The sequence below is a fragment of the Panthera uncia genome (assembly GCF_023721935.1).
Source record: "Panthera uncia isolate 11264 chromosome C1 unlocalized genomic scaffold, Puncia_PCG_1.0 HiC_scaffold_3, whole genome shotgun sequence".
Classification (NCBI taxonomy): Eukaryota; Metazoa; Chordata; class Mammalia; order Carnivora; family Felidae; genus Panthera; species Panthera uncia.
In genome coordinates, this window is record NW_026057584.1 from 55,679,972 (window position 1) to 55,695,518 (window position 15,547).

The window sequence follows — 15,547 nt, forward strand, 5'->3', positions numbered from 1 at the left end:
CACCACTATATTCAGAATATGATAATAGTTTTATTTCTCTAAAATCTTGGTTTTTAAATAAGGAGTATTTAAAGTAAAACACAAAACAAAATTCTCTCCCCTACAAATCCTATTACATAGATTTAACCACAGTCAACAACTTAGTGTCTCTCCATTTATATTTTCTTCTAGGCTTAATCGATGCCTCAAAAATACATGAACGTGTATGGATAACCATAACTTTGACTTAGTTTAGGCTGCTTAACAAAATACCACAGACTGAGTGAATTAAAAACATTTATTTTTCACAGTTTTAGACTGGGAAGTCTATCAGACTGCCAGTATGGGTGGGTTCTTGTAAGAGCCCTCTTGCTGATTGCAGATGGCTGCCTTCTTGCTGTGTCCTCACTTGGAAGAGAGAGAGAGCTAGCTCTTGCGTTTCTTCTTTATAAGAACATTCATCCCATCACGAGGACTATACCTTAATGACTTAACTGTCTCCTAAAGGCCCCATCTCCCAACACATTGGGGGTTACCAACACATTGGGGATTAGGGTTCCAACATATGAATTTGGAGGCAACACAAACATTCAATCCATAGCATACCTCCCTAACCCAGGGACTGGTATTACTGTCTATCCCTCCTTTTTGGTGTTCTCCTACCTTGTCTTTATTTAGGACGTTGATTCTCCCCTTAAGGGTTCTCTCAGCTCCTCTCTGGTCCTTTCCTCCATTGTCTTCTCCCTCTGTTTACACAAGATTTATAATACTGAGAACCCTCAGGGAATTTGCATATACTTCCCAGGGAGGTTAAAGTAGTGGTCAATTTTGGTTTTTTAGTTTTTTTGTGGGGGGAGGGGGGAATGATTGTTATTTAGCAATTTTTTTTAATTTTTAATTTTTTAAATTTTTATTGAAATCCAAGTTAGTTAACATATAGTGTAATAATGATTTCAAGAATAGAATTTAGTGATTTATCACTTACATATAACACCCAGTGCTCATCCCAACAAGTGCCCTCCTTAATGCCCATCACCCATTTAGCCCATCCCCCCACCCAACCCTCCAGCAACCCTCAGTTTGTTCTCTGTATTTAAGAGTCTCTTATGGTTTGCCTCCCTCTGTTTTTATCTTATTTTTCCTTCCCTTCCCCTCTATTCATCTGTTTTGTTTCTTAAATTCCACATATGAGTGAAATCATATGATATTTATCTTTCTCTCACTGACTTATTTTCCTTAGCATAATGCAGTCTAGTTCCATCCATGTTGTTACAAATGGCAAGATTTCATTATTTTTGATTGCTGAGTAATATTCCATTGTGTATATACCACATCTTCTTTATCCATTAGTCAGTTGATGGACATTTGGGCTCTTTACATAATTTGGCTGTTGTTGATAGTGCTGCTATAAACATTGGGATGCATGTGCCCCTTTGCATCAGTATTTTTGATATCCTTTGGAAAATACCTAGTAGTGCAATTGCTGTGTTGTAGGGTAGCTCTATTTTAAAACAAAAAAAAATTTTTTTGAGAGAGAGGGCACAAGTGACCAAGGGGCAGAGAGAGAGGGAGAGAGAAAGAGATTCCTATGAGGGGCAGACAGACACAGAGAGAGAGGGAAAGAGAGAAAAGCGTGACTCACCTGAAGCAGGGCTTGTGCTTACTTGAAGTGGGTCTCAAACTCATCTGAAGTAGGGCTTGAGTTCACCCAAAATGGGGCTAAAACTCATGAATGGTGAGATCATGACCTGAGCTGAAGTCAGATGCTTAACTGACTGAGCCACCCAGGTTTTTTGAGGAACGTCTATACTGTTTTCCAGAATGGCTGCACCAGCAGCAGTGCAATTCCCATCAGCAGTGCAAAACTGTTCCCCTTTCTCTGCATCCTTGCCAATATCTGTTATTTCCTGAGTTGTTAATTTTAGCCATTCTGACAGGTGTGAGGTGTATCTCATTGTGGTTTTGATCTGTAGTTCCCCGATGATGAGCGATGTTGAGCATCTTGTCATGTGTCTGTTAGCCATCTGGATGTCTTCTTTGGGAAAGTGTCCGTTCATGTCTTTTGCACATTTCTTCACTGGATGATTTGTTTTTTGGGTGTTGAGTTTTCATAAGTTCTTTATAGATTTTGGGATACTAACCCTTTACCCTATCTCTCATTTGACAATATCTTCTCCCAGTGGCCAGTTCTGATGAGTGTGTTGAGATGATAGGATAGATCACACCCTCTTCCCCAACACACACGCACATACACACACATACACCAGGCACACCCCATAGGTGGGTGATTTAAAGTATGAGGAGGTAATTTGATACTAGAAGTATTAATGAATCATGCACAGTGATTATGTTCTTTCTCAGGTCCCAACTTGGAAATTTGAAAAAGCTAAAATCTTTGTAATAGGTTTTTCACAAACGACTTCCCTGTGTTTCCCTTGTCACATCTTCTGGAATGAATATCTGTGATTTCACCTATCTAGCATCCAGTTCCCTTCTAGTAATAGCACTCTGATTTTCCTGTGGAACTACCCACTTCTCATTCTCAGACTACATGGTTCAGCAAGAACTGATACCATCCCTGACCACAGGGGCAGCATGTAATTTAGGCCTGGCCAATTGGAACATTGTATCCCTTTGTCACTGAACTAAGGAGTTTGCTCCTTGGTGAGTTACAAAGACTACACCAAATGGTGTTGTCACACAAAAGAAACTTTATTTGCAACAAATAAGGAGATCACAGGGAATAACTTCCAAAGTGTGCTCCCCAAGCAAGGGTGAGTGTGTTCCTTTTATTTAGGATTAGGGTAAATATTCAGAAAGAAGAGTTTTGTCATCCTATGTAGAGGTGAGCCTAAGGTCATGCATACATACTTAGGAAACATGACTATACATGCATGGTATGTGATGTAAGGTTTGTGCTCCTCCTTAGGTGGACATTTTAACACTTATCTCCTCTAATGAAGTAGAAGTAACTGTTCAACACTCCATGGCTCTTCTGCAGAGGTCCATCTGTGCAGGTGAGTCATTGGTTGAACTCAAACTTGTCTGGGCCAGCAGGAGCTCTTCCTGTTGTTTGCCTGTAAAAGATAAGGTTAACATTCTTGTGAAGTAGTGGGGGTCATTGGGGGTCTTGCTGATGACACCTCTAAGCTATATTTATTGGTTTAAGATTGGACAAGTGAGCTTTTCATTGGTTCATTTGTTCACTCAACAAATATTTATTGAGCACCAGCCATATGCCTAAAAATATTTTAGGTGCTAGGGATACCTCACACGAAAGAGAGAGAGAGAGAGAAGACAACATTTATGGAGCTTACATTCAAACTGAGGGGAGCAGACAACAAACAAAATAAATTCTATAGGAATAGAAAATAGCAAGTGCAGAGACCCTTGTTAAAAAGAAAAATTCAACTGAGTAAATTTTAAAGGTCGAACTGGGGAGCCTCTCACCTAGCAAGTAGAGGAGCCTCTTTTGAGGAGTTGTACAAACTGGAAGGCTTTTATAGGAAGGAGGATGGGGCAAGAAGTTATTAGCAAAAGAAAAGAGTTGTTTCTGGCAAGGTAACCTTCCCCTAGGAGGAAGGACTGGGGATATGGGGGAAGGTGTTTTATTAGGTAAAGTACCATATCTTCCTCCTTTAGGGGGAGATGGAGAGGACCCATGTGACAGTCTCTGGTGCCTACCAGAAAATTTCCAGATTGATTGGCTTAAAATTCCACTCCTGGAGAAGTTGAAACTGCAATTAAGTCTTGATTTGCTGTCCTGGGGCAAGTGACTCCATCTTGAGCCCCTGGTTTTCTCTTTCTTGTCTGGAGTGTTTGAGCAAGGAAGCTCTTGGGTAGAAGCAGAGTGAGTGTGGAGAAGAGAACTGGAGTAAGATCAGAGGTAGTAAGAGATGTGATCATGAAGGACTTGTAGGAAATTGTTAAGAATTTTGGTTTTTACTGTGACAGGAGAAACCATTTGATAGTTTTGAGGCTTCAATTTTTACAGGATTGCTCTGAACTCTGTCAGGTAAAGCACTTACCTTTGTTAATTAAGGTCTGTTTTGGGAGTTTTATCTTGTCCTTTTTTTTTTTTTTTTAACATATTTTTGTTTCTTCAGTTTTCTTAACTCTTGTCACCTCTCCCAGTCTTGAGGGAATAGTCTTACATAGGAGATGAACCTTATCATTCAGCCCTGCCCTGGCTCTTGGTTGTCTTTCAAGTCTTTGTGATTGTCCAAATGGAAGCCAAATGTTACAGTCAGGGAAATGTGACACCAGACTATTAGGTTAGTTAGGCATGAACGCTGGATTTATCCATGATGACAGTAGGACTTGGCGTAAAGAAGGAAACTGTGGTAGATGCCACATCTTACATTAATACAGGAAAGTGAGAAAACACCTTGGCTAGAAATAAAATATAGAAAATAGGAGACTTTTTGTGGGATTTGATGCTAGGTAGTTGAAAGAAGATGGAAGGTGAGCTTTTGAGTCAGCAGATCCAGCTTCTAATACTTAGTAGCTGTGGAAATAGTGATATATTCTTTAAAGGGTTAAATGAGATAGCATTAAATGAGATAAAATGCACAAGTGTACTTACAAAAGAACACAGTGCCTATTTGGCACTCCACTGCATGGGAGGGATTTGGAAAGCCTCAGGTCTTTAAGGGAGACAACCCAGCTGCAATTCACATTCCACCCAGCATGAACTGAAATAAACTGGGGGTAGAGTTTATATATATTTATTATGTATCTTTTTATTATAGAAATTTTATTTATTTTTTTAAAGGCTTTTGGGGGGCGCCTGAATAGCTTAGTTGGTTAAGCATCCGGCTCTTGGTTTCTGCTCAGGTCTTGATTTCACAGTTAGTGAGTTCAAGCCTCATATCAGGTGCTGCTCGTGCTCGTGCTCTCTCTCTCACCTTCTTTTCCAAAAAGAAAGTTTATTTATTTATTTTGTGTGTGAGAGAGAATGGGGGGTTGGGGAGGGGCAGAAAGAGAGGGAAAGAATCCCAAGCAGGCTCCACACTGTCAGTGCAGAGTCCGATGTGGATCTCAAACTCAGGAAATTGAGAGATTATGATCTGAGCCGAAGTCAGATGCTTAACTGACTGAGCCACCCAGGTGCTCCTACAGAAATTTAAAAAAAATACAGAAAAGTCAAAAGAACCATACAAAAATCACCTTTTATACCTACCAACTATATTCAACAATTGACCATGTGCCATAATTTTTTGTTTTTGTATGGAAATAGATTACAAACATGATACTTTTCCCTTAGTACTTTAGCCTGCATGAGCTAGAAATAAGGAAATTCTCTTCTATAGTCACATTACCTTGGTTTTTTTTTATTAAATGTTTTATAATCAGTTGCAGTCATTATTCCTTTTGATATGTAAATTGCCCCAAAGTTGGCTTCTATGTCCTTTGTGTCATGCCCCACTAGTCTTTTTTTTTTTTTTTCCCTTAAGATTTTTTATTTTGGGGGGCGTCTTGTGGCTCAGTTAGTTGGGTGTCTAACTTCAGCTCAGGTCATGATCTCATGGCTCTCTGCTGTCATTATGGAGCTTGCTTTGGACCCTCCATCTCCCTTTCTCTCTGCCTTTCTCCCTCTCAAATATAAACAAACATTTAAAAAAAAGATTTTTTATTTTTAAGTAATCTCTATACCCAACTTGGGGCTCGAACTCACAACCTCAAAATCAAGTCACATGCTCTATTGACTGAGCCAGCCAGGTGCCCCAGGCTGGCACTAATCTTAAAGAGTTTACTTGAATTCTCTCTTAGGTGCATTTGAATTGTATTAATCAGAACAAACTGGAGAGGGTGGAATTTTAGGCAATATGTGGAAAGATTGGGGGATGAGGAAAGGGAGAAAGTGGCTGATATGTATGTGAGCCAGCAAGATTGTCCTTAAAGTCAGCCAGCCTAGGCTCATCCTGAACTGGGGAATCATCCCTTCTTTCACATTCACAGCCCAAGATTCACCAAAAGCTCTATTGCTTTTCAGAATTTATCTGCATCAGGAGGCTGAAATTAGTATGTGAGTGTTTTACTTGTTTGTAAATTAAGAGTTGTCTATGTGTTTGTGTAGGAAGAGTCAAGAGAATATAACCCAAATATAATTAATTAAAATTAAATGTGCGGGGCACCTGACTGGCTTAGTAAATAGACCGTGCAACTCTTGATCTCGCCTGGGTCGTGAATTGAAGCCCCACATTGAGTGTAGAGATCACATAAATAAATAAACAAACAAACACTAATTTAAAAAAATTTAAAGGGAAATAGTTATCAGTAGCAATATGGGACATTAAATGAGGAAAGTATGTTGTTAAAAATAAGACAATAGACCTGAAATGGAGTTGTTTAGGCTAAATTCTCCCACCAATCCAAGACTTGATCGCAGTTTCACTCAAGCAGAAATGGACTCCTAAACCAGTCGATCAGGAATCATCTGATCAGCACTATTTAGGTAACATAGGCCCCTGCCATCCGTTAAAGGAAGGTAACCTTGTGATAACCAACCCGTTCTTTTGCCTGGTATAACTTCCTCATGTCTGCTCCCTCCTGCCAATATAAAAGTCTTTCATTTTGTACAGCTCTTTGGAGCACCTTTCTTTTTGCTAGATTGGACACTGTCCCATTTGAATAGACTTTTGCTCAAAATACGAAAATTTTAATATGCCTTGGAGTGCCTGGGTGGCTTAGTGTGTTAAGCATCTGATTCTTGATTTCGGCTCAGGTCATGATCTCACAGTTCATGAGATCTAGCCCCATGTTGGGCCCCTGTGCTGACAGTGTGGAGCCTGCTTGGGATTCTCTCCCTCTCTCTCTGCCCCTCCCCAGCTCATGAGTGTGCAGGTGCGCACACACACACACACATACACACACTCTCTCTCTGTCTCACAATAAATAAATAAATAAACATAAAGAAAATAAATCTCTAAAAAATTTTTTTTAAATATGCCTTGTAATATGTATAGTGACAAGAGACTTCTGTGTGAGATGTTGAGAGAGCATACATTTGGAAATCCAGCTGTCCTGCACCTCGTTCCTTCCATGGTCTTCTGAGCTCCCGCTGACAACAAATCCCACAGCTTGGGGTTATTGTAACTATCCCAAAGGAAAGCTACATCTTAAGAAAATTTCTTGTGACAATAATACTTAACCTAAAGCAAACATTTTCCAAGGGTGGGAATTTGAGTCATGGAGGCAAGTCAGTGGAGGAATTGGTTTTGGACAGAGGCTCTTTTCATAAGTCACCACCATAATAGCTACTTCCTATTCTGCTACCTATCTCTCTGGCCCTGGCTACAATCTTATCAGTATACGGCTGTGAACGCGTAGAAGGTAGAGAAGATTAAATTACCCTGAGTTATGCAATCTCCTCTCTTATAGAAGAATGGAAAAATGCTTTCATGTTTCTGCAAATGTAGTAATGCTCAAGACATATTTGATGGAGGACATTTAAATAACTCTCTGTGAGGGATTGAAGAATGGAAGACACTTAAGACTGCCAGTCTTTTCAGTCATCCCCCTATCTCTTTTCATTTTATTTACTTAGATTCCCACATGCATTTAAATCCTTTTGTTTTATGTGCTCATTTTCATTTCCCTGTATTTCCCTTTCTTCTGGTTCATCTGGTCCATTTACTATCATTGCCTTAGTTAATATCCTGGGATCTAGTGTCATGTGCTTCCCACCAAGAACATTTTCATACTTCAGTTTTCCTAAAATGGAGCTTTGGGATTTCTTCATTTAGTTAAATTATCTCCTGGAGACAAAATATGAAAGGGATTCTGCTAATCCTATACACTATATAAATTATACATACTCTTAGAGAACAAATAATATGTAAGCTAAACAAGGATGTAGGTTTCACAGGCTTACATGTAATTCAGGTGTTCTCTCTCTGCTTTGTTACATGGAGTAGCTAAAGTGGTGTTGGTCCCAATCTCTGGTTCTCTTTCACCTTAGAGTTCTGCTCAAAGTCTCTCTCTGTAAACGGAATCTTGGTGTGGGCTACTAAGAAGTCACTTCTCCTTAAGGAGGGCACTTATGTTGTATGTAAGTGATGAATCACTGAATTCTGCTCCTGAAACCAATATTGCAATGTATGTTGACTAACTAAAATTTAAATTAATAAAAAAGTAACTTCTCCTTGTGCCCACATCATTGAATATAGATAAAACCATGTACCAAGAGAAGTGATTTTATTTACAATTATTCAGCTAAGCAAACAAAATATGCTGGTTACCATGGCAGTGTGTCTTACATTCCTTAACCTCCAGAAGTATACATAAGAATTAGAAAATAGAATAAAAAGAAGTAGGTATGGGAAGAGGCAGATTATTATAAGGCTTAAGGGTGGGCATCATTCTCTTTATTCCCTTAATAGACATTTTTTTCTGGCACTTTATTTTCACTGTGGTAAAATATATACAACATAAAATATACCATTTTAGCTATTTTCTAAAATGTTTATTTTTGAGAGAGAGAGAAAGACAGGATGCGAGTGGTGGGGGGAGCAGAGAGAGAGGGAGACACAGAATCTGAAGCAGGCTCCAGGCTCTGAGCTATCAGCACAGAGCCCAATGTGGGGTTCAAACTCAAGAATTGTGAGATCATGACCTGAGCTATAGTTGGATGCTTAACCAACTGAGCCACCCAGGCACTCCCCCCCTACCCATTTTAGCTATTTTTAAGTGTACAATTCAGTGACATTAATTACATTCACAATGTTGTATAACCATCACTGCTATTTCCAAAATTTATCTACTACTGTAAAGAGGAACTCTGGAACCATTAAACCATAACTCCCCTTCCTGTTCCACCCTCCTCCCAGCCCTGATAATCTCAAATCTACTTTCTGTCTCTATGAGCTTGTCTGTCATTAAAAAAAAAAAAAAAAAAAAAAGTTCATTTACTTATTTTGAGAGAGCGCACTGTGTGCATGAGCAAAGGAGGGACAGGGGGAGAGAGAATCCCAAGCAGACTCCGTGCTCAGTGTGGAGCCCTTCGTGGGGCTCTGTCTCAGGACTGTGAGATCATGACCTGAGCTGAAATTAAGAGTGGGACAATTAACCAACTGAACCACCCAGGTGCCCTATGTCATTTTTAAAAGATGAACTCTGGTGGCTATGTGGATGGGAAATATGGCATGAGGAATGCAAAGGAACAAGACTTAACTCTTTTCCTTCAAGTAACTTAAAAGGGATAACACTTTGAAAACCATTTATAGTGCCCTTCTCTTTTGCTTTCCTTAGAATGCAATCTTTGCTCTAGTTGGCAGAAGTGTGGATCTAGCTGGCAGAACTGGGAAATTAGGATTTGAGATGGAAAGGACACAAAAGAAAAAGCTACATGATATTCAACTTCTAAAAGCAAAATAGTAGTATGAATGTCAGTAGGCTTGCATGCTGAGTTTTTATCTCAAGAAAGGATTTTTCCAAATCCTTTTAGTATTCGCTGGCTGAATCGGAAGGAACCAGCACCTAAAGTTCTGTGGTGTATAGAGAGGCTACTCTTGTGTTTATATTAACAAAGCCACAAGTCTTTGTACTCAGTAGTAAAAAAGGGGAATAGTTATGTTAAGGTTGCCTGCAAGTAACAAAAATACTCCAGATAAGAGTAAGTGAGGTAGAAATTTGTTTCTCCATCATATTCCAGAAGTCTTTTTTTAGTTCTCAAGGTTGTCAGTCCAAATCTGTCATGGCATTCAATAAGACTAGGAGATGTAGGCTCCTTCAGTCTTGTTATCTGCTATACTTCACCCTAGAAATTTAATCTACGTTGCAGCCAATTTCATTTGCAGCAAAATGAAAGGGGGAATGAAGGGTACTTCACCTTCCTTTAAGGACATTTCCTGTAAACTGCACATACAATGTATGTTCTTACCCTAGTGGGCAAAACTCACATGGCCATAACTAACTGCAAGGGAGCCAGGAATCAGGAGCTCTGTCATTATGGAAGAAGGAAGACACAGATATTGAGGAATAACTAGAACTTTCTACAACAGAAAGAGAGGTAGTTTGAAGAATGAGACTTCCAAGATGGAGGGCAGTGCTGAGTGGAGGGCCTTTGTGAGGGCTCTCAGCAGCCCAAAGGCAGCCCTTGTGAGGGAACTGAGTGTCAAAATAGGATAGTTCCAAATAACCGAGAGGCTGGCAAATGGGTTTTGTTGGCTGAGAAGGTACCAAAAGTTCTCTATCTTAGCATTTTGGCTAAGACTAGTCCTGTCCCATCTTCACCGTAAATTGTATGTGAAATGGCTTCTTCAGAAAATGAGTCCCAGGAGGGAAGGGAGCCTGGTGGATACCCTTCTTCATCATGCTGCCTCAAGAGTCTAGAGGTAGGATTAAGGGGAATTGGAAAGACCTTAATCAGAACCTCTAATATAGGACCTGGACCTCTGGCCTGCTGAGGGAATGGGCTCTGGTGAGCAGCAGCAGGAGAAAGTGTGGATGATCCCTTCAATTTGTAAGGGAACTCTGCTTTGATCTGCCATTTAATTTGTGATTTACAGCAAGGATTTGGGAGCCAGACTATGTAGTTTTGAACCTCAGCACTACCCCTTCCTATCTCTGTAACTTTCCTATATGAAAGGAGGTACTAAATACTAGAACCTTCTTCATATTACAAGATTACAGGATGTAAACAAGACCAGAGATATGTAATCATTGTAAAGTTCAATATGGTTAGTCCTACCAAATTGAGATTATTTGCCTGTGTTTACAAATAACAACAACGACATTTGAGATGCTATCTACTTAATCCCTACTGCTCTGTTAGTGTCTCTCCTATTATTTCAGAGTTCTTACAAGTGATCCTATTTTGGGTTTTTACAAGGTTTTTATAAGTTTCTTGTAAGGATTAATTTAATTAAAACATGTTATATAGAAAAACTCAAAGTTAGCTATTATATATTAATGTTATTATTATGTCTCAGAACAAAATGGAGAAAATTGCTAAAAAAATGGAGCTATAAGGAATTGACTTAGGCTAAGGAAATAGGTATTTATTGATTCTTCATCAGCATTGATCTAGCATGATTTAGATGGTGGTAACCTACAATCCTTTCAAAAGTTAGCAGGCGAATAAATATGCTTTCGGTTGTGTTATCAGTTCACGCAATGGAAATGACCTTAAATCCATACCAAATGACAGGCACAAATGGGATGAAGGTTGAGTTAATGAGTTATTTTTACAGTTGAGCAACATTAAATCCAAACAATGTTATTCTGCAGTGTATATGACAGATCTGTGCTTTCAGTTAGTCCCTTGTAGCAATTATGACAGTCACAAAACTGTAAGAAGAAAACAAGGTGCAATTCAGATTGCTTTTGGGAGTGAGCATAAGAGAACAAACAGGACCACAAGTAAGAAATTGGACATTATAAGAAATACACTAGGGACAAAGTTTTGTAGGGAGAAAGTAAATACAACCCTGAACGTCTTCTTCCCCCCCCCCCCACCCCCTTTCCTTTTTGCAAGGCATAAGCAAACTCCTTCTGGTAGGACTAACCATTTTGACTTTCTAATGATAATACAGCTCTGGATTTGTTTACATACCATATAGCTTATTCACAGAGCGTGCTAACCAGCATATGCTGTGTGTTTACTTCAGGCTTGCAATATTGACTGTGAATACTGCTCAGTCCAAATACTACCGTGGTCTTTTGAAGCTGTAGTTATAATATTTTAAATACTCTCAGATGTACTAGATTGTTAATCAGTTAAGCATCCAACTTCAGCTCAGGTCATGATCTCATGGTTGGTGAGTTGGAGCCCCACGGTGGGCTGTCTGCTGTCAGTGTGGATCTGCTTTGGGTCCTCTCTTCCTGTCTCTCTGCCACATTCGCCTGCTGTCTCTCTCTCAGAATAAATCAACACTGAAAAAAAAGAAAATCAGAAACTTATTGTTATTAGATAATAGAGCAATAAAAATATTTTGGGGGGAAGGGAGAAAGGAAGGTTCAAAACACCTAAGCAGTGACCCAAGCAGCTTAATAAACCATTTGGCATGAAGCACCTCAGAATGTGCTAACATGTTCAGAACACTTACTTCCATGTATCTGAGGAAGAATTGTCACATATTTTGATTCCTCAATTTGAAATAATTTTGAGCTTTTTCTTCTTTTCCAAAAAAATGACCTTGATTTCCCAGTTTTGGAATTACACATTTCTTAGTCTAGACCTTATAATACGTAACAAAGACAAACTGGCCACATACTGGTGTAACCGTTAAAGTTAGAACTGTCGATAATTAGGGTTAAATCCCTAAATTTAGAAAACTGACTCTCCTTCAGTGAGTACTGCTGTTTACTGAAAGGTAAAATATTGTTAGCATGGTGTAGCTGATAGGGTGGGTAAGCTCCAGCTGGTGGGTGCTCTCTGCTTCCTCAGTCTTCCTGGGTCACCCAGTCTGCCTTCAGGAAGCACTTCAGGTTAGTTAATTCCAGGCGGGGCACTCATACCATTGTTCCCAGGAAACTAGCAATATTAAACTTTGTAAACCAAGACCTTAGATGGTCCATGAAGTCCTTCCAAGTGTTGCTTTCTGTTTAACTCCCTATCCCAGGTCAAGCCAGCCCTACAGGCATTCACTGGGGGTATATCCTCAGTTGTTTCAGCTTCTTTTTTGTAAGTAAGGAAGAGAAATCTACTCTAATTAATTCAAATAAAAGGGGTGGGGACATGTAATAGTAAAGACCTCACAAAATCAAACATAGTCAGGCTTCATGGGAAATCAGACTATAACTGAAGCTATCAGGAACCAAGAAATCCATATTCTTCCTTTTTCTGTCTCGCTGGGGCCAAGCGGTGTCTCCTCTTCCTTTCTCTTAGCCCATCTACTCCATTTTCCTCTTTCATGTAGCCAGCACATTAATGCACATGTTCCCAAAATAGCAGACAGCCTCCAAGTTTGTATGACCTAATCAGCATAGCTACCTTCAGGCTTTAGGTGTCTGATCAAAATATTTGAGAGGGGTAAGAATGAGGGGAGAGAGACAGAATATGATGTGATACAGGGAGGCCAGTGGACTATTTTACCTCAGGTAGCTATCTTTGATCCATCAACCTTGGCCTTAGGGCTCCTGGATGTTAAAGATCAGTCTTATTCATCACAGCAAAGAAAATGGGAGATGACAAGTGAAGCAAACCGGAGATCAATGACATTTGAAAATAGTAACAATTACTACATTTTCATACTCCTTGACATTTTCTCTTTGTATGCGAGCTAGATTTTATGATGTTCAGTTGGAGCTTCAACACTTTGTAGGAGCAATACTGGTATGAAAGAGATGATTTCTTCTCTGCCATGTGAGGATCTGGCAATATTGCTGCCATCTGCAAACGAGGAAGAGGGCTCTCACCAGATACCAGATCTGCTGGCACCTTGATCTTGGACTCCCCAGTCTCCAGAACTGTAAGAAATGAATGGTTGTTGTTCAAGTCACCTACTGTGTAGTATTTGTTGCAGTAGCCAAAATGAAGACAGGCAGATAAAATCTAAAAATGTTATTGAAATATTTTTCTCTTCATATTTGATCATTTTAACACTGCACTGAGTTGACTTGTAACTGTGAGTATGTTGCTTACTCTCTAGGGACCTCATTTCTTTTGAGTTACTATAATCTATAATAATGAAGTTCCAAATATATATTCAAACCCATCAAAAAGAAATTGCCTGATTGGATTTGAGAAAGGATTCTACCCCTCAGGCATTTCACTTAGTTCATGTTTCTATGATGATGTTATTCACCTCTAACTTTCTTTATGAAATATTCTTATAATAGAACATAGAATATTAGACCTGGAGGAAATATTAGAAATTATGTAGTCCAACTCCCTCATTAATTTATACCATAATTTACCCTTCTAATTATTGATATAAAACACTATTGAGGTAACAAAAAGGAATAAGAAAAATCTGGGACTACATAAAATGAAGCACTTTTTAGAGAGGAAACAAAACTCAAATGAGGCCTCACCTTTATCAATAAAGCTTTGTTCATTTACCCCATAATTATTACCTGATAGATTTTTTAAATTTGTATTATCTGAATCACAGTATTCACAGATATGAAATAAGAAGTGACCATGTTTCTGGTTTCTGTTATAGGAAAAACAACTTTTAAGTGATTCTCCTATATTCATAATTAGTTGTGGCTCAAAAATATAAATAGACATTAAATACATCACTAATGTTGAGATTTTCTATGGAGACAAATTTGAAAAACTTCCTTTAGTCTTATAATTAAGTTTTGAACAGTATGCTATTTGATAACAAAAAGCTTATTTCTATATTTATTAATATTTGCAATGCCATGATGGACAAGGCGCCATCTCAGCTATAAGAAACATGTGTTCTGAAGTCCTCAAGCTAAAGTCCTTAGGCCCAAACATTTCAGTTTTGTTCATGCTTTAATGACCACACACCTTTCAGAACTGGAAGGAGTCTTTCAACATAGAGATGGAAAGGACAGACAGCAGGCTATTTTTAGTTGCCAAGAATAACACATTCTAGCCAATACATTTTTTTACATGGTAGCGTGAGCCAAGTCCAAGGGTGTCATTAAAGTATCCCTTAAAATGTGGAGCAACGATTGTTTCTAAAAAGCATTCATAGGGGGCTCCTAGGTCCCTTGGTTGGTTGAGCATCTGACTTCGGCTCAGGTCATGATCTCATTGTTTGTGGGTTCGAGGCCATAGCTGTCATCTGTGCTGACAGTTCAGAGCCTGGAGCCTGATTTGGATTCTGTGTCTCCCTCTCTCTCTTTGCCTGTCCTCTGCTTGTGCTCGCTCTCTCTCTCTCTCTCTCTCTCTCAAAATAAATAAACATTTTTGGAGCGCCTGGGTGGCTCAGTCGGTTAAGTGTCCGACTTTGGCTCAGGTCATGATCTCACGCTCTGTGAGTTCCAGCCCCGCGTCAGGCTCTGTGCTGACAGCTCAGAGCCTGGAGCCTGCTTCAGATTCTGTGTCTCCCTCTCTCTCTGGCCCTCCCCTGTTCATGCTCTGTCTCTCTCTGTCTCAAAAATAAATAAACGTTAAAAAAATTTTTTTAAATAAATAAATAAACATTTTTTAAAAAGTCTTATAGAGCTCTCTCAACCTTTGCAGGTTGGGGGATTAAAAAAACATAAAATAAAAAGCATTCACAAAGTCCAATTCTTTTTTTTTTTTTATGTTTATTTATTTTTGTGAGAGACAGAGACAGAGACAGAGGATCCAAAGCAGGCTCCAAGCTGTCAGCGCAGAGCCCAATGTGGGACTTGAACCCACAAACCATGAGATCATGACCTGAGCGGGATTCTGATGCTTAATCGACTGAGCCACCCAGGTGCCCCCACAAAGTCAAATTCTTAAATAGTAAAAAAATTTAAAAATCTAAACATTTTAAGAATTCTTGCTTATTCCTTTGAGAATCTGTTTCACTGGAGTTAAATAATTCTCAGGTCAGAACAATACAGCCATTTCCTCCATTCTTGGCTCTCTGTCGATTTCAACATTAGATTTTGCTCTATTTCCTCTGCTGTGAGTTTGAATTTCTAGGCAATAAAGATAATAAGATAGGAAGCA

At 39.1% G+C, this 15,547-nt stretch overlaps 1 long non-coding RNA gene across 1 annotated transcript in view; it reads left to right on the forward strand.

Annotated features, from left to right (window-relative positions):
* LOC125911815 (uncharacterized) overlaps positions 1-15,547 on the forward strand; it is a 41,787-nt gene that overhangs the window by 3,888 nt on the left and 22,352 nt on the right. The window contains exon 2 of the long non-coding RNA XR_007454468.1: positions 2,909-2,996. This is a non-coding gene — a long non-coding RNA (uncharacterized LOC125911815). The remainder of the gene's footprint in view (positions 1-2,908; positions 2,997-15,547) is intronic.